This window comes from Lepisosteus oculatus, unplaced genomic scaffold (genome assembly GCF_040954835.1).
Source record: "Lepisosteus oculatus isolate fLepOcu1 unplaced genomic scaffold, fLepOcu1.hap2 HAP2_SCAFFOLD_90, whole genome shotgun sequence".
In the NCBI taxonomy this organism is placed as follows: Eukaryota; Metazoa; Chordata; class Actinopteri; order Semionotiformes; family Lepisosteidae; genus Lepisosteus; species Lepisosteus oculatus.
In genome coordinates this window covers 132,501-150,280 of record NW_027168428.1, presented here as the reverse complement: position 1 = coordinate 150,280, position 17,780 = coordinate 132,501, and the positions used below count along the sequence as shown (strand labels likewise).

The 17,780-nt window shown below is 44.1% G+C and overlaps 2 non-coding genes across 2 annotated transcripts; both read right to left on the bottom strand.

Moving 5' to 3' along the window:
• Window positions 1-520: 520 nt before the first annotated feature.
• trnat-agu (transfer RNA threonine (anticodon AGU)) lies at window positions 521-594 on the bottom strand. The gene has a single exon. It is a non-coding gene; the product is annotated as a tRNA-Thr (tRNA).
• A 1,538-nt stretch (window positions 595-2,132) lies between these two features.
• On the bottom strand, window positions 2,133-2,205 carry trnav-cac (transfer RNA valine (anticodon CAC)). Its single transcript has one exon. It is a non-coding gene; the product is annotated as a tRNA-Val (tRNA).
• Between the last annotated feature and the right edge of the window lie 15,575 nt (window positions 2,206-17,780).

The following is a 17,780-nucleotide window of genomic DNA, read 5'->3' as shown; positions in this document are numbered from 1 at the left end:
GTGACTCCCCTGTCCCCGTGACCTCATTGCTCTGCTCTCTCCTCTGTGCAGCCGAGCCCGACTCATGGTAAAGTGGAAAAAAATATGCCCTCAACGTGAGATTTACTCTGGACGAGGATAGATGTTACCTTTTTATCGTTGAATAGGATGTATGTGATGTGGCGACTAGGTTCAATTTTGTATCCTCTTTAAAAGATTAAGGACTGGGGTGAGCGTGATTTACCACCCTTTCAGCTAAGGACCCGACATGCGCACCGTTTAAGCTGCATAGACTCGGTCGATTAACTCTTCTCCATTAGCAGGGTTAAGGTTAAAGAAAAAAAACATTGCTGACTTCTTTTTTTTTTGCCAGCCGCTACCGCTGATTAGCAAGGTTTGTATTTCATGTTTTGCAAGTTGCATCCATTTTAAGAAAAACAAGTCGCGTTAAAGACAGGAAATGAATACTTGCATTTAATTAAGTCTAGCCGTAGGCGGTTGTCCATAATGACCAGTACTGTTCGAGAAGACAGAACAAAGAAGGCACCGCTGGGATTCGGACCCAGGATCTCCTGTTTACTAGACAGGCGCTTTAACCAACTAAGCCACGGCGCCCCAGGAGTGTTGTCCTTTTGCAGCCACTTGGACACACCTTTAGAAAAACATTTTGTTAACAGGCATTCTGCCTCAGCCTAAACACCTATAGCTTGCAAAGTGCATGCTATTAGACAGGCACCTCTGCAAGACCTTAAGAGTCTCTTAAACTAGTGATAGTAAGGTGTTCCCAACGGGTGATGTTCGGCTTTCAAATCATCTCTCCGTGGAAGCGCCGAGATGCAGCTGTTTAAGGCTTAGAAGCAGCTGACTGTTTCACTACCTAGCTGATCACTGTCAGTCAGGGAGCTCAGAGGTGAAAAGCCTGTCTGAGAGACAATTCGCCGTCGATCAGTTCAATATGTTCCGTACCAGCTCGGCGCACCTGAGATCATCTTGGTAGCCGTGTAGCTCATATAGGTGAGAGCGTGTGTGTGTACCACCGTGATTGGATGCCGGCCCTTCTCAGGTCACAGTAAACCTTCTGCTCAAAAAAAGTGAGGTTTTATTTAATCTCTGACCAAGGGAAACGTTTCATTTTTTCAAAGAAATGTTTGTTAAAAAATAAAGTCATAGTTCAATGGGATTCAATCATAGACCGTGTGATATGGAAGTCAGGAACCTAACCCACAGCACCACCAGCTGAGTGCTGAAAAAGCACTACAGAAACATTATCGACAGACAATGTACAGCGTGTACTATTCTTGTGTTGCGGTACATGAATATAATTATATCGTTATTAATTTCTAATTTATAACTTTATTAACTTTATAAATTTATTAACGTTATTAATTAATTTCACGACGCACAGACAGGGCGCGGGGAGCCGCCGCCTGCAAACACAGCTCCAGGCAGGATTCCACTCCGCAGGAGCCGCAGAGCAGAGGAGATGGGGGCAGCTTAGCTCCTGTGCAGAGACCTGAGCTGCTGTTGCTGCAGACACTGTCTTTTCTGCACTCGGGGTAGGAGTGAATGTTGAGTTGCCCTTAGAAATGAAGCAGAGCACTTCAACGGCACGGGTGTGTGTGTGTGCGCCCTGGTGATTCTGGGAGACAGATTGAACCTGGGCTAAAAGAGAGGGGGCTTAGCCCTCTTCCATTTGCTAGTTCAAAGTTGTACAACCCATTTGTATCTGCTAGGCGGCGCAGTCGTCGTGCACAAAGAACGCTTTGAAAAGCGTCAAAGGCAAGTCATTCCGAGTTGGTCGTTTGTGTTTTCCGTTCAGACGCGAAATGCTGAAATGATCTCTCGGCTCCTCGGTTGTCATTTCTGCTCCTTAAAGGAATCACAGCACCCGTCGGCTTCCAGCACGGTGGGTCGGGACACAATGCCGGGGGTCGGAGAGAGCGATGTCTTCCTCGTTAGTATAGGACCTGTCACCTGTCCCCACCTGTCACGCGGGAGACCGGGGTACATCAGGACGCGCATTGAAGTGAAAGCAGGATGCGCTGCGACATGCACTGTGCAGATCCCGCCACACTAAGGGGTGAGTGGGTCTGTTCGATCACAGCGCTAGGCGAATCCCCAATCCCCTTTTGTGCGTGGCGACAAAATAAGTCTGTTTCCGCCCGGTTTCGAACCGGGGACCTTTCGCGTGTGAGGCAAACGTGATAACCACTACACTACGGAAACGGTGGTAAGATATGCCCAGCGGCCCAGCGTTGAGCTTCGCCATTGCGATTCAGCTGCTTCCAGTGCCTTTATTGGAGTGCGCTGATGGACCGTGCTCTCTCTCCAGAGACCAGCACGCCTGTCATGGACGGAGCAGGAAAGGCGCTGCCACATTCTACAGCCCTCTCCACGCAATCGACGAAATCTGGCTACTGAAGTGGAGAAAATCGCCTCTCCAGAAAGTGCAAATATCATCTTGGAGAGTATAAATCCTATTGCCGAAGGTCAGCTCTGTCTACCAGAGTGACCCTCCCACCTCCTGCAGCGATGGTCAGCTCGTCTCACACGCGAGAAGTTTTGGCTGGAAACAAGCGCCCCCTCTTCTCGCACGTTTTGCACGTTCGAGAAGGATCTTCTTCACATTCGCCCATGCAGTTCCCAGTCTTGTGGACGAGGACAAAAAGAACACACAAGGGCTCATCCAGGAGTTGAACCCAGGACCTCCCACACCCTAAGCGAGACTCATACCCCTAAACCAATGAGCCACGGCAGCACTTTCCATTTTATTCTGTCAGCGAGCTTGAGGACGGGGGAGAGGCGTCATTCGCTCGTCCAGTCAGACCTTCATCAATAAGTCAAGAAAGCTGCAATTACACGACTGCCTTGCAGACGAAGGGCAGTGAACTGCACCCGGTAAGAGGGGAACAAGCGGCACTAGGTGACACCGAGGCATAACCCCAGCGAGGGGGGTTAGCTTGCATGGTACAGCGCTCGCTTTGCATGCGAGAGATAACGGGATCATTTCCCACGTCCTCCAGGTGTGTGCTTAGAGCTTGATGTGCCGAAAGGTGTCCTTTAGCCTGTGGTCACGCCTTGCATGGAGAGCGTCATGCAGCTGTCAATCATTTTGCAGCCACGCCCCCTCTTCATCTTCTCTCTGCCTTAAGCGTCTCCGCCACTCTCTCTTGACATTTCATGTCAGCATGTCAGAAGTCCGAGTGACGTTTTTAATGGCTGAGTGAGGGCACGATGCTGAAGCAGAGAGGCCACTTCAGCCAGAGAGACTTGTGCTAGGTGAGATCTGAAAAACGGACTCGCAACAGAAACAGACCAAAAAAGTATCGGTGAGATCAAAAGGCAAATGCAACATCCAGCAGAGGGCGTCTAAAGATTAGGGAACGGGCGACTGAAATCCATATGAGGCAAACTTTCCAGCTGTGTACTGCAGCTGGCCTCGTTGGCGTAGTTGGTAGCGCGTCAGTCTCATTGTCTGAAGGTCCTGAGTTTGATCCTCACACGGGGCAGGGCTGCTTCCTCTCTTGCTCTTTTCAAACACTTGCGGCAACTGTTCGCTCATAACCACGTCTGGAATGCGTGACCTTTACACGGGGGAGAAGCAACGCCGCATCCCTTTTCTAAAGAACATTCACATTCAGAAATAAGTCAAGAAATTTGCCATTACTTTAGCTCGCGCTGCTGTCAGCCTGCCCATGTTGCCAAAGAAAGATTCACTCGGCGTCAACATGACAGAACAGCGATCACTTGAAAACACTGTTCCACACTCCGTAAGCAAGAACTTCAGTGTTTGCAGTCACCCGATATGCCGATAGTCAAAGGAGTACAAAACATGAAGCGTCAAAAGACAAGATGAGTTGATGGAAAGAGCCTTGAATTGATGAGCACAAAAGTTCAGCTCGTACAATAGGCAACGAAGGTCCCGGCGTCATCATCGCACTTGAAAGGACTGCCTTGCAGACTAAGGGCAGTGGGAGGTTGCTGTTTTCAGATGGAGGCATTGGGATGGTGGGCCGAGATCTATTCTTCTTAAGGAATTCTTCATCGTGAAAGATCGGTCCACAGGTCATCCAAAGAACTTACAAATTTTTTGGACTCAGGGAATCACGTGCTTCCGGAAGGGAGTGAAGTGCTCAAACACATGACATGCCCCCTTGATCTCACATGCACAATTCTGCTGCAACATGCACAGCTACCGTCCACACCAGGCAGTGGGGCTTCAGCAGAATTTGCTACGCCACCTGCAATAACATATCCAGCTGCACACATATACATGGCCCCTCTGTCCTTTTCAGGATCTCAAAAAAAAGCATAGCATGGTTTTCCTGCAACCTGATTGACCGCATCTCCCTCAGAATGTGCCCCGTTGCATTCATTGCTGAAGCAGGACGGAGGCTAACGGACATGCCAGAACAGTTAGGCTCAGCGATCTCTCCAAAATATTGTGGTTGTAGTGGAAGAAATATGGTTTAAATTGTACCTTGGTATTTCAAACTCTCTCTAGAATGTTATCCTTTTCTATTTTATTTTGACAGGAACTGGCTAATGACACTAGATGAAAAGAGAAGAAAGAAAACACAACGTTTCGGCCGTGGAGCCTTCTTCAGGTGTGAGGGCTCCACGGCTGAAATGTTGTGTTTGCTTTCTTCTCTTTTAAGCATGGAATAGACCTATTACTTGTTCCTTTGCAGCCTACGCATGCTGACACAGCTCCCCACCTGAACTGCTTATGATGCCTGGTAGTTTGTGGTACTTGGGTATTGTCTTATGTTTGCTCAAACTGCATATGTGTGATTGCATATTTTTGGGTATTTTCATATGTCAATATTTAATTCACTGACATTCCTGTATGCTTGGAAGAAAGGTAGATTGGATTTGGCACAGGACGCCTGCCCATATTTGTTGATCATTGTTGGGCTGGAAAAACAATGATAAAAAGTGTATGAAAAAAGCTCTCTCCAATATTTCCCTTCTCTTCGCCATGGTTACACTGCCTGTTCTTTCCGTCTTTTGTCCTTCTACAAAGATTCCAGGGCTCTTTTTCCACCATAATATCAGAAGCCAAAAAATAACCATCTAATGTGTAAACAGCATTTGTAATGTTGGTAGCTGGAAGAGGTTAAGTATGTTTGCAAGACCTAGTTGATTACACCAGACTTACTTTGTTGTTGTCAGTTTTTTTTTTCTCTTTTAAAGGCTGTAGGTGGGGTGTGATGGACTGTACCACTATCATAGAAGATTTTTTCAGGACACATCGCAGTTCCATAGTAGAATTTATCAATAGTAGAATTCCATAGGACATTATTTACCAACATATTACCCAGTGTGAGACTCTGCCAGTAAACCTCAGAGCATTGAGTTCTCCACTGATAAAGATGGCTGTCTGAAGTCATGAAATCCACTGCTGGGATGCCTGAGAGACAGTAATTGAATCTTGGCTGGAATTAGGCTTTCTATTAGTGTTGATCTTTGGGAATTATGTGGTAAAAAGGGAAAACTCCTTTACTTTAGTCACTTTGAATGTTCAAATGTACAGAACCTGCAAAACTAAGCAATGAAAAAAATCCATCACCACTCTCATGATAGCATAACTCATAGTCTCTGCTGTTGTGTAACAATACACACTTTCAATTTTCTTATCGCCTGTCTCCAGAGAGAATCTTGTTAGTGCTGATGACCTTGAATTAGACCTTGTTGACTCTGTAAAACAATCTTCCTCTGCTTAGAATTTCACTCAGATTGATTATGTTCTCAGATTATTCCTGGCAGGACTGAGTTTCCAGGAAATGAAAAGTGAAAGAAAAAGTACAGAAGATCAGCCCTTGAATATACAACATTGTGCAGTGAGATTGTTAAATGTATTAGCTGCTATCCCGTGCTAGAGCCTGTCGTGGTAAGCAGTGGATGACAGGATCTAGCATAGATACTAATGAAACACTGTTAATGAAAGATAAAACACTTGAGTCTTATTTTAGTTTTCCATTTCCCTTTCATTTGTGATGTACTGTACAACAGGCCACAGAACATGCACAAAAACAGATATGCACACATTCACACCAGGCAATGACAGTCTGCCCAGTCAGAATCTGAGCTGAGGTATCAGAATTCTGAATTCCCTGAATTCTGTCATGGATCATCCACAATAAGGGCAATGTTTGAACACGAGGATCCCCAGGAGAGAGCCTAGTAACACAAATCTTGGAGCAAAAGCAGATGATTAACTTCATAGTTTGTGTGGTTGAGCCAAAGTTGAGCATGAGGATATGTGAGTCACCATTCTTAGAAATGGATCCAACTTCAGACAGGCGTCAAAAGTAAGAGTATACAGTGCTGGGGCAATGACACTTCAATGATCAGAAGGATAACAAGAGTTTTAATGCATTGAAATTGATTTTCTGGTGATGCACACTGTCATGGAACTATTAATTTTTTAAGGATCACTTACTGACGTCAGACAGCTGCCAATTCTCCAGACTGGAAGGATGAACAGTTTATCCCCCTAGGTACCATATTTCCATATTTCGAAGCATTGGAATAATACATGTCATACAGCAACATAAAAACAGGAAGACAAGTATCACAGCCCCTATAATCGGTGTTAGTAACTTAAAAGAAAAACATTCCCCCTGGCCCAAACAGTGATTCTAACCAGGAGAGAAAAGCCAGTGTATCTTTTATGCCTCTCTCTTTATTCACCTTGTCTTTTAGTTCTTTCAAATGCTGAATAGCGAGCGTAATATTTCCGTAATCATCGTCATTAGCTGGAATATATGTACAACAGGAGTCTCCTACTAAAGCATAGACTCCTCCAGATGCTGCATTTTGAAGGTCCAGCACGAACCTGTTCTGAAGTACCATTAATCTAACTCCCCTTAATTCTTGTTTGATAGCGTCTAAGCCTTCTAACGTGATATTAATAAAAGAGTACATTTCATAAAAAGTCGCATGGGTGAGGCTGTAGAATGAGGCATTAAAGCACATATATAACAAGATGCATTAAATTTCTTTAACTTTACAGTATGATTTATAAATTTATACCACAAATTACTCATATCCCCCTCATTATCAGTTTCATTCAGCCAGTTTGTATACAAAGAGGCTTCGTGTTTAGATTCTTCCTCTTTTGGGGTGGTGACAGGCTTCTACATAAAAAGGAAAAAGGCTGTGCACATCAGTCCCACGCAGGTTATCCCCATCTGTCCTTGTGGAGACATCACTCCTGCGCTTTGCTCAGTTCGTTTGTGACCTTTTTAAAGTGGGAAGCATGAATCCAGGGCACCATTTCTGTGACCTTCACAGCAGTGGCAGTGGTCAGCAGCACCTGGTACAGCCCCCTCCACCTGAGTGAACACCATTTCTTTTTCCTGAAGTCTTTCACCAGAATCCAGTCTCCTTATTCACTCATTAGTTCTTACAGCACAGGTAAATCCCTGTGGGCTGGAGCCCAGTATAATCTTAGGCTTTTTTGGTCAACATTGGTCAACAGATTGGTCAACAACTGGGTAATAACTCTTAGAAAAATCTACACATTGTTCCCCTGCCTCAGCTGTGACGTTTTGCAGAACAATTCTAGCTGAAGTTGTAAAATTTCTCTTTGTTCCGTTCCTGCAAAACATCTTATTATGAGCAAACAAACCACAATAATCATTTGCATCTAGGGGAATCACTCCCAAGGGTAACCCCCCTTAAAGCTATATTGTTCTACCCATCAGGTTCTGCCACTAGATAAGAGAACCTTTCCCATGAAATCATTTTTTGACCTTCATGATCCCTTCAGGGTGTACAATTAGCACAGAAGCAGCAGCTTTAGTCCACATGTTTTTCAAACAGGATATTAACGATATGATCATAACGAATAATACCAGACCCACAAATATGTATTGAACCAGAGACCCTCTCCATGTTCCTAGCACAGACTGTAGCCATGTACCAATGCCCCAATCATCTGGATTATAATTATGATATATATTTTTCTTCATCATAGATGTGCTTTGCTAAGTCCTAGCAACCTACAATACTACAATAGAGAATTAGCAAATTCAACAATCCATTCCTCCAGCTAAATTCATCCCTCCAGGAAGTTTCATTGATTGGCCCGTGATGATATCAAACAGGCTGTTACACAGTTCTGTTTGATCCAGCCCGCATCCCATGGCGTTCCTTCAGTCTGATGTCTAGTCGATCTTTCAGAGATCTGTTCCTTCATTCCACTGTTCCAGCAGACTGAGGGTGATCTCAGTCCATCTCACTCCGAACAATGCAGCCACAGCCTGACACACCTTCCCTGTGAAGTGTGTTCCTTGATCATAATACAAGGGGCAGGGCAGTGCCCACCGAGGGCTTATCTCTGTTATCAAGTGTTTGGTAGACACAGAGGCAGTGGCAGCAACCCACCAGGAAAACAGATTATAAGAGCCCAGGTTTCCCTTTACAATTTTCAATTTCCCAGGTTTGAAAGGTTCCTCAGTAGCAGGCCTTTTGAGCTGTTGCACCCGCACCTGAACTGTAGTTGAGTTCCTTTGATAAACATTACATCCAGATACCACATAAGTGGTTACGGCTTCAAACCCGGTTCTCACCCAGTTTTGGGTAACCGGCACACCATTTGACTCCCACCTGGGTGTCCAACAGAGTGCATTTGTCGGGCTATAAAGGGCATTAGGCTGTGAGGGCATGCAGGGCGTCTGGTGTGCTGTCAGCTCCACACCCCATCATCATGCAGCCCCACAATCTTTTCTAACCATGTCCATTTCTCTGCTTCACAGAGGTCTCAGACTACTGTTCTACAAGTATTGCTCACCTGACAGTTGCATCTGCAAAGTTGTTCCCTCGAGTTACTGGAAACATTTCTTTATTATGTGATTTACACATTACCACAGCTACTTCAGTCAGTAGCTGCAAAGCTTCTAACAGTTCAGAGATAAACCCAGCATTCTTAACTGGAGTCCCTGCTGTGTTGAGAAAATCCCTATTCCTCCACCACCATCCAAAATTGTGGCATGCACCAAATGTATATATAGAGTCTATATACATATGCAGCCATTCAAAACAAGCGGGGTACGCTGCGGTATAACACGGTGGGCGTGTCGCAGTATACCGCATCATACCGGACGCAAATTAGATTATGTTAATAGTATCCGGAATCACCTTGTAAAATCGCCAGGTGGAGCTAATAAAGGTTAACCTCTCCTGTACAGCATTTGAGCTGTCAGCAGAAAACGTCGGTTTTGAATCCTGATCACTGCTGAGGGACAATCTTTATTCAATTAAGAATTTAAGGTGTATACTCTTTAGACTTTAAATTTAAACAGTGTATTACAGCATGTTAATCATTAAACATTAAAAAGGCGGTATATTTTATAAAAGCAAGATTGTTCTGTTGGACAAAAGTACACAACCTACCACCTTTATCATAAATATTTTAATTATGCAGGAATATTTTATGCATCAAAGTCTTTACTGAAGATATTACTAAGAGTATTAATAATGAATGACCTTGGACAAGCTGTAAGCTCAAAGTATTACCCTGGTCCACATTCTTTGTAACCGTCTTTGTAAACGAAAATAGTTTATTTTTTCATTGACAAAAAGTAACACCACAGCATTTAGTTGATCCGATCACGCATTCATTTCTAATCATACAATGTAATTCTTGAGAATCTCCGATTCACCATGCCTTTCACATGCTCATAAACGATTTTAATTTAGGAATATAAACATATTAATGTATGTAAACTGTACTGTATATTGCTGGTCTTGGTAGTTTAAAGAAAAAATACACACCAGTATTCCATTTCTCCCTAAACATTTTAAGCATCAAAGTCTTACATGTTGTTATTTGGGAAACATTTTTACGTGCTCCTTCTGACCATATTAGGATTATATACTTTGTGAAAAGTGATAGTATTTAACCTTTTCTGTGAATTCGCTTGTTATCTAACAAATGCATACTTTTAGAATTTGATTAACAGGGAATATAATATGGAATTGCGTATCTAAACAACTTAATAATGATATAATTATAATAATGTACTGTCTGGCGGAATAAACTGAAGAGGTTAGTTAATGCGACACGGAATTATTAAGAATTATCACCTCTTTTTACACTTGAGAACAAATGAGAACATTCCACTCAGTGGGATGTTATCTCAAGCACCTGCTAATTCGTTTTACACCACTGGACGACAGGAGAATGTGACTGTACTGTATCTGTACAGAATGTATCTTTCAATCAATACAGTAATTGATTAAAATCGCAATCGTGCGTTTAATTAAATGCCTTTTTTGATTCACAATCTGAAAATGAAAACAGCGGTAAAGTCACCTTGAATTTAAAAAAAACGATTTTGGCACGCCTGTAGCATTTTCACGAAACCTCCTAAAGTTATGAGAACACTTGCTTTGTGTATAAAGTACATTGTGAATGTTTTCACAGCCTTCACTTTGTTGTTTTTATGCCATTTTTTTGACCACACACAAATATTCCTATGTCCGTATCTTCGCAAGGGAATCAGTGCGAATTTTAATACTAATTAAATGACCGCGGGCACTTTCCACCCCCGCTACATTCTCAGAGTAGAACAGACTAACCTTCTAATGAAAGACGGTCCACCTCCCACGGACAGGAAAAGTGCCCACAGGCACTTAAACTTAATATGGTCAGTAACAGTAAAGAGTAACATGGTCAGAATGTTTAGGGAGAAAGTGGAATACTGGTCTGTATTTTTTCTTTAAACTACCAATACTAGCCATATACAGTCTGTAATGTAGGGATTTCTATATGTCTTTATTTAGTGGTTACATTAGTGAAAAGGCTAAGCTTTTAGCTTCAGTAACGCGTACGCGTACGCGTACGCGTACGTATGGTGTACATGTTTGTTTTGGGTTTTGCTTGTTCACATATCTCCCCTTTTTATAAAACAACGTGGTTGAAAACTGTTCCAGAGACACTGTTGTTTCATCAGTTAAAAGTACATCATGAAATGCCTCTCCCTGTTCAATCTACTGTTAAAAAGAAAAGGAGCATAAAGCGTCTGATGGTCATAAACGATATTCATTTAGGAACAGCATCAGAGATATGTTTTTAACTGCACTGCATCGGAGAGAATACCATAGTGTGTTTTTTTTTTTTACTCCCTGGCGGAAATTGGCTTCCATAAGAATCAATATGGCTCAGAGATTAAATAAAACTTCACTCGCACCAAACAAATGTATATTTCTAATCACAACATGATCGAATTTAAGTCATTTTAATAACAATGAATAGTCACCTATGCGTTACAATATAAACATTTATATTGATTTAAATCGCGTTTAAATCGCCGTTATTTAAAACCCATAAATAAAGCTGATACTGTTTAGACTTTTAATTATTTAAAACTGTATTACAGCAGCACAATGCACAATGCAACGTAAATCGCTATCTTTGTCTTCTGTGTAATAATGTTCACCTCTCTGTCCAGCAAATTAACAATAGTAATAATAATGAACTTTATTGTATATGGCGCCTTTAAAGGTGGCTCCTCAAAGCACTTTACAGGTTAAAAACAATAACAACAATACTGTTTGACTGGGCAAACGATTTTTTTTTTAAGAACTACAAAATGAGATATAATGATGTGTTCCGGTTTAGACATAAACGAAGAGCATAACACGTGGGCGGCGTAGCGGTCGGCTCTGGCTTTCCCATCTACTGTATACCGATACGCTGCATACAACCCCCCTCTCTGCGGGAGTTCTGGCTGTGGCGAATTAAACCGGTTTCACAAGTATTTTCAAAGTAGAAGGGGGCGAGATTTCCAGCAAAAGACACCTCCCCCCCTCAAAAACCAAGGAAGTACAGTACTTACTAGTTAAGAAAGCTAGACTCCTCAATGAAATCGCTTTAACATGCTAATGCTTTGGTGTAACAGTCCGGGCGTGGCCAGCTTCTAATGTCAACCTGACTATGGCGAAAGGAACCCTCCTTTCATTGGAAGACTATGAACATATTCTAGCCATAAATGAATTAATAGCAAACATGGTTTACATAAAATACATTTTTCCAAGAAAGTTTAGCCTTTGTTACTAATGAAACCACAAAATAAAGACATAAATATAGAAATCTTAATATTTTTAAAATACATGACTTTGCTAAAATTTATTTGAAAATAAAAACGATTACAAACGCCAGCGGATAGAGAGAACAGGGGAGGGATGTTGGTTTTGCATAAGGGGTGGGGCTATAGAAATGAGGTCTATTTGAGAATGTGGAGTTACATGTTCTGGCTGTTGGTGAATTATCGTTGTTGAGTATGGCGTGTTGAGGTATTGATTTTGTGTAATGCTTTATGTTGAAAATTTAGGTGGATTTTGTTTATAATAACGAGGATAAACTGGGATGGGAGGAGGATTTGGTTTTGCATAAGGGGCGGGAATATGATAATTTGAGGAATTTGAGAGAGATTCACAGAGATTCCCTCTGCTGTGACCCAGGGAACCTGCAGTCAGGTAACATTATTTCTCACAACTACCAGGTATTGAGTGAGATTGACCTGATTGTTCCTGCCTCAACGGCAGGGTTGCCAATATACCCAGTCCCCCAGAAGGGACAGGGAATGAAAGCCAAGCCGGTTTTCTTACAGCCACCAGCTCAGTTTGTCAGTCTGAGTCTGACCAACAGTGGTTCAGCCAGACTGGAGCTGGATGGGCAAGCCACCCGACTGTTAGTGCAGAACATGGAAAAGGGGGGTGTCAGAATCCCCGCCTGCACTGACATGGGCCTGGTGGGTGATGGTGAGTTCGAAGACAGTGAACTAGCTATCCCAGTGCTGGGGCAGCTCCCTGAACCCCTAGAGAGGGAAGGGGGGAGCGAGCAGGTGTCCTACACCCACGTCCAGCGAACGATTGTAAACATGCCGATAGAGGGATTCCTCAATCAGGAAGTGTGCAGGGTGGACCTGAACAGTGAGAATGGAGTAACAATCCCAGATCCCTCAGGTGCTCCAGATAACCACTAAGCCAAGGGTCAGGCATGCTCCACCGCTGCACCACCCCCTGCAGGGTTCCTAGAGCACAGGCATGAACAAATCGAAAAAGCAGATGTCCTGGAAATGGAGGAGCAGCATCAGCAGCTGCGTCAGATCTCCTCAGATTTCCAGGATGTTGGTGCCCAAGATGCCACATGGCATACTGAGAAAGAGACCATGTACATGCTGCGCCAGCTTAGAAAGGGGACAGTCACTCAGAAGGAGATGACTGGGATCAGCCACCCGAAAAGACTTTTGGGAGGACTGATTGCTGCCGCCACTGTTGTGTGTTTGCTATTTCTGGTAGGTTTGTGTGCTACTGGCACTCTCACCCTGACTGCCCCAAGAAGGCAGGTGTCAGAGGTGCCAGAGGGTAGTGACAGACTGTATCAACAGCAGCAAAAGTTGGAAAGCTTAGGGAAAACCCTACAGGCAACTTCCTATGCAACAGGGTTGAATCTTATCCCCCACCTAGTGGACATGATTGTTGGTGTTATACAGTGGGTTTATGCTTGTGTGCAACAGGCCAGAATGTTGACACAAGACCTGTTAAGGGAGCTTAGTGCCACTGTAGCCAGTCTAGCCATAGCACAAATCCTAACCCACTTGATTTCACTCTTCTCAGTAGAGGAGTATGTGACATTAAACCCATTGCTCATAGCTCACCCAGAAGGCAATCCAAGATTGAATTCGGTTCCAAATCTTGAGATGGGTATGGCTACCAAAGCTATCCATTGGCTGTGTCTAACTGATCCACCAATGAAGGGTGTAAAGCTACTAACGAGCAGAGGGAGGTTAATGAACCCCATGAAGAGCAGATGGGAAGTAAATGGCTGGTCAGCACACCACATTTAACTGTCACTATAACTTGTGACAGGCATGATACAGCTACCACAATGCAGCTAACTAACCAACAGTTTCCTGCAAGTTCCCAAGGAGGCCATAGTACAGCATGGTAACTTAACACTGTACGGTCTGCAACCAGACAACATAAGACCAAACTTGAGGTCGTGGATGCCTTCAGGTGCCACACTATTGAATTGGATAGAAATCCAAGAAACAGTAAGCCCTGAAGATGTACAGGTAGTTAGTTTGCTTTAATGGAACAAACCTCCAAACCACCCTGGCAGGTGCCCAACACAGGTGTCATGGTTCATCAGGGGGGCTGGGAACAGGAACCGGTGTTATTGTAACACTGGTGCTGGGAAGCTGGATCATGACTGACAATGTACTCTGAATGCTGTACTCTTACATCAAGATGTACTCCGGGTAGCACGAATGAGTCAAAGGTAGCATTTCAAAAGAAAGGAAGTTACCTCTTCCCCAAATATCTGCCTACAGAGGTATCAGATACTGACAGTGAACTTCCTGATTTGTAATGCCTAGACTGAGATGATGTCTCCTACCTTGTTTATACATACTCCAGATGTTATTCATCCTGTTTGTTCCCAATGCTGGTTCCGGTATGAATTCTCGAGGAGTAATGTGGACATTTAAGGTTAATGTTCTAATGACAAGGGACATCACTTAACTCTGTTTTGTTTTGAAGGCAACAACGCCTCAGGACCTCGTGACCTTCAAAAAGGGGGGATATGTAGAGGCAATGCTTGTTAATAAGACAGAATTAAGTGTTGCTGTGCTTTCCCAAATGAGGCCCCATCTCTCTCTTCATCTCTGTGGCTGCACCACAGAGAAACTATTCATGCAGGCTGATTTAAAGATGTTTTCTTTTGATAAGGGACAGCTCCCAAATGGGGATGCACTTAGCTGAGCCTGGCTATCATGATCAATGGTCATCCATTGGCGCCTATCTGTCTAGGGAGTGCCAGATGGACATCTGGATTGCATTCCTAGGTGTCAGGAGTAAGTGACTCATATCTCACCTTGATCAACCAGTCAGGGATTGGTAGGGCCATGTAACCCATGTGGGACTCTGATGCCCATTAAACTTTCAGCCAATGACAAGCTGAAGTTCCTCCAGGTAAAAACAGGCAACAGAGAGCCTGGAGAAGGAGAACTAGTAGGACTATTCCAGTAGGAGAATTCTAAGGAGAATTCCAGGGGTGCAAGACAAATCCATGGCAGGACGGCCCAGGAGCAGAAGGCTCCCAAGGGCAGGACATTCTCACAGCGCGCCTCTTGACCATCCTGAGACTCAGCCCGGACAACCACGGAACGGCCAGTGCGTCTGAGTGCCAGTACTTTCCTCTGTTCTAAAAGTCGAGAGCGGAGGTTGCCACGAGTAACCAGAGGATCCACCCGAGGTTAGCATCAGCAGCAAACCTCATGAACAGGTCAGAACTGTGGACAGCTGAATCACTATTCAGAACAAGCGCTTCATCAGGAACGAATCGGTCCTCTTCCTGACCTGCTGGGACCCACAGTCATCTTTTCTCCTGTGCACAAACTTTGCTAGTTAAAGCCAACACTAACTAGCCGGTCAGTGAGCATCAGCAGCGCACCGTCGCAAGCAGCACAGCACAGCCTGGCACCTAGCCAGAGAGTGCGGATTGGATAGCAACAGCCTGCAACTGTTCCTTTGTGCCCACAGGAGATCTGAATCCCGAGAGATTGGATGAGTATTCAACTTCACTGCATTACAGCTCGAGAATTCCATTGTTATCCCAACCAGTTGATATCAGTTTAATTCCTAAGAGTTATGTACTTGTTTTGAGTATCTAATGTAGAAGTTGTAATCAAGTTCAATTATGAAACGGTCTAGATGAATGATATACTGAACGTATGTCCTCTTGATATATGTAACTCTTTGTAACTGAATGAATATATACCTTTTGTATTCTGATAACCCTCTCGATAAGATCTGTTAGGTTTACATGCATATTCTATGTATTAATAAATGTATCCTCGTGTATTAGTACCTGTGTGTGTGCGTTGTTTGAGTTAAATCGCATAGTTGCATTCTAAAGCCATTAAAATAATTATTTTTGTGACTTACACAAAAATAATTTTTGGCTACAATTAATAATTGTCCCCGTAAATGCCCAAACTCTACAGAACTGGTGCCTCGTGAGAGCACACTACACCAGCTTCCGCGGGCTTGCAATACAATCGGCGAAAGCGAAAGCGAGAGCAAGGTGTTTAAAGACAGATTTTGTCGTGGTGACATCATGGTAGAAAGAAACGAACTTGTTACGTCTCAACAGAAACGCTCTTTAGCTCTTTCGGCTTTATGCAGAGAACAGCGTCTGTCGAGATCACTTTTGAGTCAGCGGGAAACGCCCTGTGCTGTCAGTTTGATTTCATATTGCTCGTAGCGGCGCCCGGCTTTTGTCTGTCAAACGTTAGGTTGCGCTCCTTCATGCTGCATCGTCGGCATGAGTGGAGCTTTTTAAACGTCTGTACTTACTGCGCCCCATAAGAAATCGTTTGTCCCCGTTCAAAAGAGATTGTGCGATGTCCTGCAGGGTTCGCAAAGCAAACCTTTGACAGTTTGAAAAGAGGAATTTATTCTGCTTCCTGTGCGTGCAGTAGTTACAAAGTTGAACGTCTTTACACGATCTGCTGCAGTTTTCAGTGGGCGGGCTTTGTCAGATGGCTTGGAAAAACGCACTGTGTTTCGGCTCGGGAAACATCATGAGCAGCTATACTGTGTATAGCTGACTTTTAACGCATACAGAATTCATTAGAAATCATTGATTTCTCCAATTAACAAGGGTCCCTTAAAGGATGAGTCAAAGTAACGTTTAATCGGATTAGTTTCCTTAGAGCTGGTTCAGAGTTTGCTCAAGAGTGTACCTTTCACAGATGCGCAAAGAAGAATGTTGGGGGTGCACGCTTCAAGGCGCCTTACAGCTGTAGGGAGTGATTCGAGACGATTCGTGGCGTGTGCTCGTTCCCATATACCGTACGCCCCGGGGTGCAGTGCTAGGATGATGTACAATACCGCTTGGGCACGTAACGGCGTTATACGCAAGGTTTTCGTTTGTTCGTTTTGTTTTGCTCTGCTTTGCTTTGTTTTGCTTTCCATCGCGTTGGTAAGAGCGTAAATAAAAAGGCGATTCCTGCGTCTACCACTAATGTAAGAGCTATTTCAAGTGCGACGTGGTGCGGCTTTTCAAATGCTTGTGGGCATTTCTCTGTTGTTGATTCTTTTTTTGTGTGTAACAAAGTGGCATTTTCATGTCCGGACGGGGAGACTTTATCATTCCGACATGAAGCCACCCTTAAGTCCTCTGAGGCGTGTCTGTCTGCAAGGCTTGTATTTTGGAAATGTTTTTTTGAAACGGAGAACGACTTTGAAATAGGCTTCCGCCGGCGCCTCGCGATCCAGGTAAGATTGTATCAAAAACGCAGCCGCGGCGGGGCTTGCTGTAGTCGTGGCCGAGTGGTTAAGGCAATGGACTAGAAATCAATTGGGGTCTCCCCGCGCAGGTTCGAATCCTGCCGACTACGTTGTCCACCTCCTGTCGTTGTGTTCCGGCGCAAGCAAAGAAACGTGCCTCTTTGCTGTTCCTGGTGGTTTTAAAACGCCAAATCGCTTGTACCCGCTGCCTTGGAAATAAATTCTTCAGCGTCTGCGAATGGCATTTTGCAGCTGGAAGCAGATGTCGACGCTTTTTGCACAGAGCACCAAAAAAGCGTCTTTTTTGAAGGCCCAGGCACTGAGCATTGGTGGTTCAGTGGTCGAATTCTTGCCTGCCCCGCTGGAGGCTCGGGTTCGATTCCCGGCCAATGCAGTGGCTTTTGCAGCGAGCGGCTCCATCACTTGCATCCCCTTGCAACTCGCAACTGAAAACCCACTGAAGCTAAGCAGGTGTGAGCCAGGTCAGTACC